This window comes from Halyomorpha halys, unplaced genomic scaffold (genome assembly GCF_000696795.3).
Source record: "Halyomorpha halys isolate HHAL.00 unplaced genomic scaffold, Hhal_1.1 Scaffold2543.1, whole genome shotgun sequence".
Taxonomy (NCBI): Eukaryota; Metazoa; Arthropoda; class Insecta; order Hemiptera; family Pentatomidae; genus Halyomorpha; species Halyomorpha halys.
In genome coordinates, this window is record NW_027113274.1 from 55,860 (window position 1) to 64,869 (window position 9,010).

The following is a 9,010-nucleotide window of genomic DNA, read 5'->3' on the forward strand; positions in this document are numbered from 1 at the left end:
TTACAGCACTTACTAGGCAAACGGTCCAAACTTCCAATTCATTACAAAAGACTGATCTACATGACAATTATAAGGCCTATATGGACATACGGAGTTGAGCTTTGAGGCTCCACTAAACCTTCGAATTCTTCTCGTATTCAATCCTTACAATCCAAAATCCTTCGTAAAATCCTAAATGCCTCCTACTTTGTCAAAATAAAATCATCCACAAAGACTTTAATGTTCCATTTGTAACCGATCTAGCCCGGACCAGATATCAATCCTTTCATTACAAACTCACTAACCACTCAAAGCCATTAGTTTCTAATCTTGCTTCTTCTTTTATTCCGGACAATCCTCCGAGGCGTCTGAAAAGAAGATGGCATCGAGACCTTATATTGTAGAAATTTTTTTAGAGTGCTATATTGGGTAGTTTCTGTACATGCTTGAACCATACCATTATGATTTCTTCAAATTTACGTGATGTATTTATGTACAGTTGTAAATATCAATAAATAAATTAAAATAAAATAAACGAACTCTTATTATAATGGTATATACTAATGCTCTCAATACGGAGATGATTTTATCAGAACGAGATGGATATAAATTAGTTTAATGTAGAAAGGCCTCGTGGAACTAGAAAATCAATAGATCACTAGAAGCTAAATTAGAGAGCTGTTGGTGGAAAGATTGGGATCCGGTTCAGTCACTGAAAGATAGTACAGTGTTACTTAACTCAATTAGTTAAGTATAAATCCAAAAGTTACTTAAGCAGCCATTTGTATTCCAGTCTTACTCTAATTGCAGTTTAGTATATATTGTTATTTTGTGAGATTATATACAAATTCTGGATTTGTATGCAATAAGAACCTGCTTAACATGCAATTAATAATCAAAAATATGCTATAAGACAACTAAAACATTCAAATATACTATATAAATATTTAGATAATTTCATTTTTTCTGCTTTCCAAAATGTTTCTTTATTTTTGAAAAAAAATGACACTACAACGACGTGTCGGAGTCCTCCAATTTTCAGGGTACTGATTTGAAAAACATTGCAACAATAATATAATAATAAAAATCTATTCAACAATTATTATTTAAATATTAATATAAATTATAATATTATCACAATAATTTCTCTTCCTGACTGTCTGAAATTCATAAATTTACTTCATCAATTTTTTTTTTTTTACAATAAAGTAATAACTTTTCGCCATCTTTATTACACTGAAAACTAAGTGGTCTCCCGAAATATTTTATTTTTTAAAAAACTTGAAGTAATAAATTTGTGGGTTTTAGATTTAGAGTGAATCTGCTACCTTAGAATAAATGTGGACAAATAACTAACTTGCAATTTTCACACGAAACTGTCTTTACTTCCATTTAATTTCAAAAGACGTGATCTACGTGGTTATAAGAAGGTCTATCTGGATATACGGAGTTGAGCTTTGGGGCACCACTAAATCTTCGAATTCCTCCTCCATCCAATCCTTGCAATGTAAAATCCTTCGTAAAATCAATGCTCCAAACGTTATCACAAATAAAATCATCCATAAAGACCTTAATTAATATTCCATATGTAACTTATCTAGCCCGAACCAGATATTAATTCTTCCATTATAATCTCCCTCAACATCCAAGCTCACTAGTTATAACCTCGCTTCCACTTCCTTTCCCGACAACTTCTCTTTACTCCTGACAAAGTCATCTTGCCTCTGTCGGACAGATCCGCTACCTTGGTATACATCTAGAAAAACTACGAACTTGGAATCCTCATACAAGACTGAACAGTGCACGTTGATTCCAAATATTACATAATGTCCAAAGACTGATCTACAAGACAAAGGCCTGCCTGGAAACAGGGTTTAGGGGTTCCACTAAATCTTCGAATTCCTCTCGTATTCAATCCTTTCAATCCAAAATTCTTGATGTTTCTTAATTTGTCACAAATAAAATCATCCATGAAGACCTTAATGCTCCTATGAGTAACCTATGTAACCCGAACCATCTACCAATCCTTCCATTATAAACTGCCTAACCACCTAAACCCACTAGTTTTTAACCTTGTTTCCTCTTCCACTCCTGATAATCATTCTAGGCGCCTGAAAAGAAGATGGCCTCAAGGCTAATGTATAAATATTATTGTTATAGCCACCTCAAATCGACTATGTCTTTTTGTTGGAAGGCTTTAAAAATGAACAAACGACAAACTGGTTCGGATTAAACATTTATTTTACCAATTTAAACATTTTAAAAACTAAAACTAAAATAAACAAAAGATGACCAATAATGAATACAAGTAAAAATATAAAAAATAGAATAGTTAGATAAATTATGAAAATGACAATAAACTAATTTACAAACAAATAAATATATAAAATAAATACTGCACGACGAAAAGTTGCTCCACTCCGATAGGTCAGAGAATGAGTGCTGCCGAGATGTATAGTTCGCAGCTCTTGTAGCTAAATACACCGCTGCAATGGTCCAAAGTTGGTGTAGTAGGCGTATTAACGTATTAGACGAGCCGACAAAATGAACGCAGACAGGGCTGGTTACACACTTCCTGGCCACTAATTATCCAAAACTCATATTAAAATCGAAACACAGAAGTGGTCTGCTTTCGAACTGTTATGACGACTAAACACTCAAAAAATCTCTAAACTATTGAACTATAAACGCAGACAGGGTTAGCAGACGGTATCATGGCCACTAATTAGCCGGAACTGCTATAAAAAACGAAGATGGTCGGCCTGTTGCTAGGCAACCTCTTAGCGACGATTATCAACCCCCCAAATGCCTCTATTACACATTATAACACACAAATATAATTACACATTTTTCTTTTCAAATAACTAAATACAAATAAAAATAAATGTAACTAAATTAAATACTAATAAAACTCAAATACTATTTACAAGGTAATTATATTATGGCGTTAACAATTATTATAGTACTACCAATGGGTAGTTTCTCTACATGGCTGTATTACACTATTATGATCTTATATCAAATTTACAAGATGAATTTTTATGTAAATAGTAGAGTTCTAAATGGCATTTAATTATTTTAAAAAATATAGGTAACCAGGAAGAGATACAATATTATTTTTATAATAGGGTAATTCATATATTTTTTCAACTAATATTTAAGTAATAATTATATGTAAAAATTGTGATAAATGTGTGTAGGAAATGACCAATAAGAAATATAATACACCGAAAAACCATTTTCCGACGTTAATGGTCTTATAGAAGAGAAGCTAATATTTTTGGCCCCTCGTTTATTGTTCCATCTAAATCTCACATTACCAATTTTCATACGGGGATACCAACCGATGGATCAAATTCTAACGACAGCCCTTGTATGGTAATTGGTATTATGTTACCTGTGGGAGAGGTTGAGGGGGGCTTCTAAAGGCTCCTGTAATTTCGGATAACCGCTCATAATTTTTGCCAAGGTTCCTCTCTCTTATTTCTCCATTAATGGGTACAGTGATCCAAGAATTATTATCAACTTTTCAAGAAAATTTTTCCTTTTTCTAATTCAACCAAATCGTTCGTATTTATCTTAGTGAGGAATGCACGAAAGTACAAATAAAAGCAACTTTTCCGATTTTAATATTAGATTTTTTATGATTTTAAATAATCAAACAAATTCTTGAGCCAAAAAAAATAATAATATAGTTTAAAAACAAGAAAATATCCTGAGTGAAAACACGACAACAATTATTAAAGGTAGGTTTTAAAAGATATAAGTTAGGGGTTAGAGTCCAGCCGGTTCAGTGTAATATTGAAACTTTTTTTTTTTACAACTGTACAAAACAATACAATAGGTAATTATGTTGTATGTTTAATATACACTTGAAAATCTTGGAAAGGAACCACCCACTGGTACTTCAAACATTAATTTAAATTAGAAGGTCCCGTGACCATCTTCTTTCCAGACGCCTCGGAGGATTATCAGGGATTGTTAAGGATGAAAGATTAAGAATTAATGGGTTAGGATGGTTAAGGAGTTTGGAATGAAAAGACGCATATCTGTTATGGGTCAAATCTGCAACGGATGGGATGTTAAGGTCTTTGTGAATGAGTTTATTTGTAACGTAATAAGGAGCATCAAGGATTTTACGTAGGATTTTGGATTGTAAGGATTGGATGCGGGAGGAATTTGATGGTTTGGTGGAGCCCCAGAGCTCAATTCCATATGTACAAATTGGTCTGATTATCGTAGTGTATACTAATTTTTTGTACTGAATGGGAAGTTTAGAGCGTTTGTCAAGTAAGTGTTGTAGCAATCGGAATCTACGAGCAGTTTCTTGTCGTTTCAGTCTTGTGTGTGGATTTCAAGTAAGTCTCTTTTTATAACACTTATATCTGTAATTAAATATATACAATATGTAAATTTGATGTTAGTAATACAAATGCCTTGATAGATACATGTGGAGAATCTATCCATTGATAGAAATCCAATTACATTTCCAGATCTTGAGACCATCTTCTTTTCAGATATCTAGGAGCATTATAAGCTAATATCAAAGCTAATATGAAAAAAATAGGTTTGACTGGTTAGGAAGTTAACGGTAACGTAAGGGTTTTAGATAGTAACGAGTTACGAGAAGAATTTGGTCGTTTAGTGGAGCCCTAAAGCTCAACTCTGTAAGTCCAGATAGGTCTTATAATAGTCATATAAATAAAGCTTTTGCAATAAGTTGGAAGTTTATAACCCCTTAATTTTTATGATAAAAAGCTTTACTTTCAGAATATATACTGCCAGCTATAGCGTTATACCTAGTGTCACAGTACCGTCACGACAGATCTGGTATTTGAGTAGCTACGGTAGTGACAGTTACAAGTACTGCCAGCTATCACGCTATTCCTAAAGCTATCATGCGACAATACTGTTATACAGTTATTACATAGTTCAACCATTACGGTAGCTGGGACAGTTACTACGGGGCCGTCGAGCAACCGTGGTAACTTACTATCAACTGTCACACAGAACCTAATGCAATAGTAATGGCAAGAGGGTAAGTATTATATGGTTCCACTTTGGTGTTCCAAAGTTGGTGTGACAGTTCATGTTCAGGTTTCTTAAATAAAAAATATTTCATAACAGTTACCATAAATTTTAAACATAAAAGCTACGCAGTTAGGTGTTAGCTTCTAAGTATTTGCTTTCAATAACTAACTCTATTTTCAACTTGCGCCATGAATCCAACAAAAAGGATAAATAAACGGAAGAATTTAGAAGGCTTCACTACACTGAATCCCTAAAATCTTAGTAAATACTGAGAAGACAGGTAAATGTCCGAGTACAAACTGTATTAGACCGAAACGTAGATGGGAGCATTGCATTGAAACTGATTTTAGTTTGCTAAACCTTCGGTTTAGTTAAGCCTTTATTATTATTATGTAGAGAGCGATTGGTGGTATCGGCATCGAACCTTAGCCTTTATTATTATAATTGTTATCCTTATTATGAATTTATTGGATATAATTAAAGTAGTTACGGAGCCTGCTGCTTCAGGTTTTATGAAGCGGGTAGAGAGTTAATAACTTCTAACTTAATTTAAACAACTTTTACTTTCCTTCCTAGATATGAAGCTTGCATTTGCATCTTCTTCTCTAAGTTATATTTTCATTTGTATAGTTTTCACTAAAAAAAGATGCCTGAATCGGCAAACATAGCTATTTAGTCCTGAATTTCGGGATTTGTATTGGAATCTCCCAGTAACATACAACGATAAAGAAAACAAAATATATTTCCTTAGAAGACAAAGCTTATAAATAACCGATCCGGTATTATCATATAGCCGCTATAGATAACAGCCACCGCCTTAGAGCCTGTCTATAACATCAGTCCAGTGCAACGACCCGGAAGCGATATAGTAACAAAAAACGGATTGTACCGAAATAGAAAAAAAGAAATTCCAGTAGGAGACTGTGAGATTGGCAATTCCGAGCTCTACTTCTGGCCCTTCGAATTTTTTTTCCAGTTGTACAGATTTCATCGAAGTAGAACCACTAGGAAGATTCGTAATTCAATTAGTGACTTCAATAATTTTTTTTATACATAAAAAAGGCATTTGCATGTATACCAACTATCAACTGTCACACCGGACCTAATGCGATAGTAATGGCAAGACTATTATACGGTTCCACTATTAAAGTGGGTGTGACAGTTCCTGCCGTGGTTCACACGCTATAACTTGTTTCTATGAAAAAAAAATTTAAGGTTTCTTAAATAAAAAATATTTCACAACAGTTACCCCATAAATTTTATACATAAAAACTACGCAGTAAGCTGCTAAGTATTTGTTTTCAATAAGTAACTCAAATTGTTAATGTATTTTCGTGCCATGAATTAATTCCATGTAGCAGTGTTACGTAAAATATTCGGAACGAAAAGGATAAATAAAAGGATGAATTTAGAAGGCTTTACTGCACTGAATCCCTAAAATCTTAATAAATACTGAGGAGAGCGGTAAACTTCCGAGTGGTAGTCCGAAACGTAGATGGGATCATTGCGTTGAAACTGATTTAGTAGCTTTGGGTGGGTGGGAGGTGGGGTCACTGGACAGGTGTATGTAGAGAACGATTAGTGGTATCGGCATCGAACTATCGTGTTAGCTAATACTTACTAGACTAAGTATTGGATACAGTCGACTAACCCAAAAATACCTACTGTCAGAAACATCCAGACCAACATGAATATAGTGCAACGTACAACTAACTGGTAAACACAGACTACAGGCATTTGATAGACACCGGATCACCATATAGTTTCGCAACATAACCTTATTAGCCCTCACATTCCGATGAACTAATTCGATGAACTTATTAATGTCGGAATCCCAAACGATAATAATATAAGCACAAAGTGGGAGAAAAACTGAGGAAATATTGGCAATAGAATTGAGAAAACTATATAAATTGGAAGGTGTTACCACTACTCCATTCATAATATCCACGAATGGTCTCATACCAAAATCCACAGTGGCAGGAGTGAATGGTCTGGGAGTTCCTATAGACGTGCTAAGAGAGGCTCAACAGTCAGTTCTCTTAGACACTGCACGTATAGTGCGAAAATTTTCAAATATTCGAAATAAAGGAAAAAGGAAAAATAAATAATAATATGAATGTGGTTGTTCTTCCAGGCCCCCCATCTCAGATACACAACGCGCAATAGCGAGAAAAACCGACAATAATAATAATAATTTTAAAACAAAATTAATTTTTGAATAATATGGATAAATTAAATAAATCAAAACTTGTATCCTTTTTTTCTCAACACTTTTTATTTCAACAGTCCAAGGTTTCGGCCATTTTAGCCATCCTCAAGGACATCTTCAATTATAAATTCTTCCTCACATTAATTTAAAGTTACTTTTGCAGGCTATTCTGCCCAGGTCATTCATTAATTATAAGTTAAAAACCTATTTTTTTTATATATAATTTAAAATCATAAATTTCTAATTCTTCTAGAATAATTGGTTTGTGTATATGGTAGAAATTTTGTGTGGATAATTTTAATATAAGAAGAATTAGATATTTATGATTTTAAATTATATATAAAAAAAAAAAGCTTTTAACTTATAATTAATGAATGACCTGGGCAGAATAGCCTGCAAAAGTAATTCTAAATTTAATGTGAGGAAGAATTTATAATTAAAGATGTCCTTGAGGATGGCTAAAATGGCCGAAACGTTGGACTGTTGAAATAAAAAGTGTTGAGACAAAAAAGGATACAAGGTTTGATTCATTTAATAAATAATTACCTTGTCTCGAGAAATTGAAATAATATAATTAAAATATGGATAAATTTTATGTTACAATTTACGATTAACTTTGATATAAATTTTAATAATAAAATAAATAAGAATTTAAATCAAAATACAGTTTGAAATAAATTAATTATATGCCTGATGTGATTGTAAGGAAGGCTATATGTATTGTGTGATAATAGTCTTTAGTGACATAGGGAATTTAAAACAAGCTACGTCACGGTTTTTAATAAATTAATATGATTCTTTATTGTTTTATTATTTATATGGCTGATTTAATTGAAATTAATGACCTGGGCAGAATAGCCTGCAGAAATGTTTTTTAAATTGTTGTATATGAAGTGCAAATTTATATTTAAGGTATGCTAATTTATTAGTAAAATTTGTATGTTTAAATTGTTAAAGATGAATGTATAATAAAATATGTTAATTAATGGTTAGTGCTTGAGGATGGTCGGTGTGACTGAAAAGTGTTTTGAGACTTGGATTGAAATTATTTTATTTAGATAACAAAACCATTCTCAAAAAAGTGAAGAGATTATATATATATAAGTTACATTCAGCTGGTACTTCGATGTCAGCTGACTGAGCAGATCAGCTGATCATGTGTATATATAAAGATGTGCTGAACCCAATAAAGGCAGTATTTTACAGCAGTTCAAGCGAGTTAGATCTTATTCCTTCTTCTCTTTTTCGACATTGTGCTTTCGCCAATACTTAACTGGTGCCGAAACCCGGGAAGGAACTTTAGATAACGGATTAATTTTCAGGCTAAAAGAAATTTTTTTTTTATTCATTGTTCTCTTTGAATTATGACCAGTAACGGATTAGGGAGAAAAGCAGTTCTGAACCTAGAGAATATGAACCAAAACAACCAACCTCAAGCTGCTGTCAACCAAACTCAAGCTGCAGTCAACCCACCTCCACTTGAAATGTAGTTATTTATTTAATTTTTTAATGTTGTGTTTTTGTTTATTTTTTGACGTTTGTATTTTTTTTGTTATTTTATGTTGTTCATTTTATTGTACCAGAGATCGTTTTCTTTATTTCTAACTTTAATTTATGTATATAGTGTTTACTTTTGATCAACTTGTGAGTTTTTGTATATTGGTATAGAAATTTGTTTTTATTGTTAATAATTTTCCATAATTTTTCTATATATGTTACATTCTACAGTATAAGTTTAGGAGGATTGTTCGTAAACTGGCGGGGGGGAGTTACAGTCAGCTGGTACTT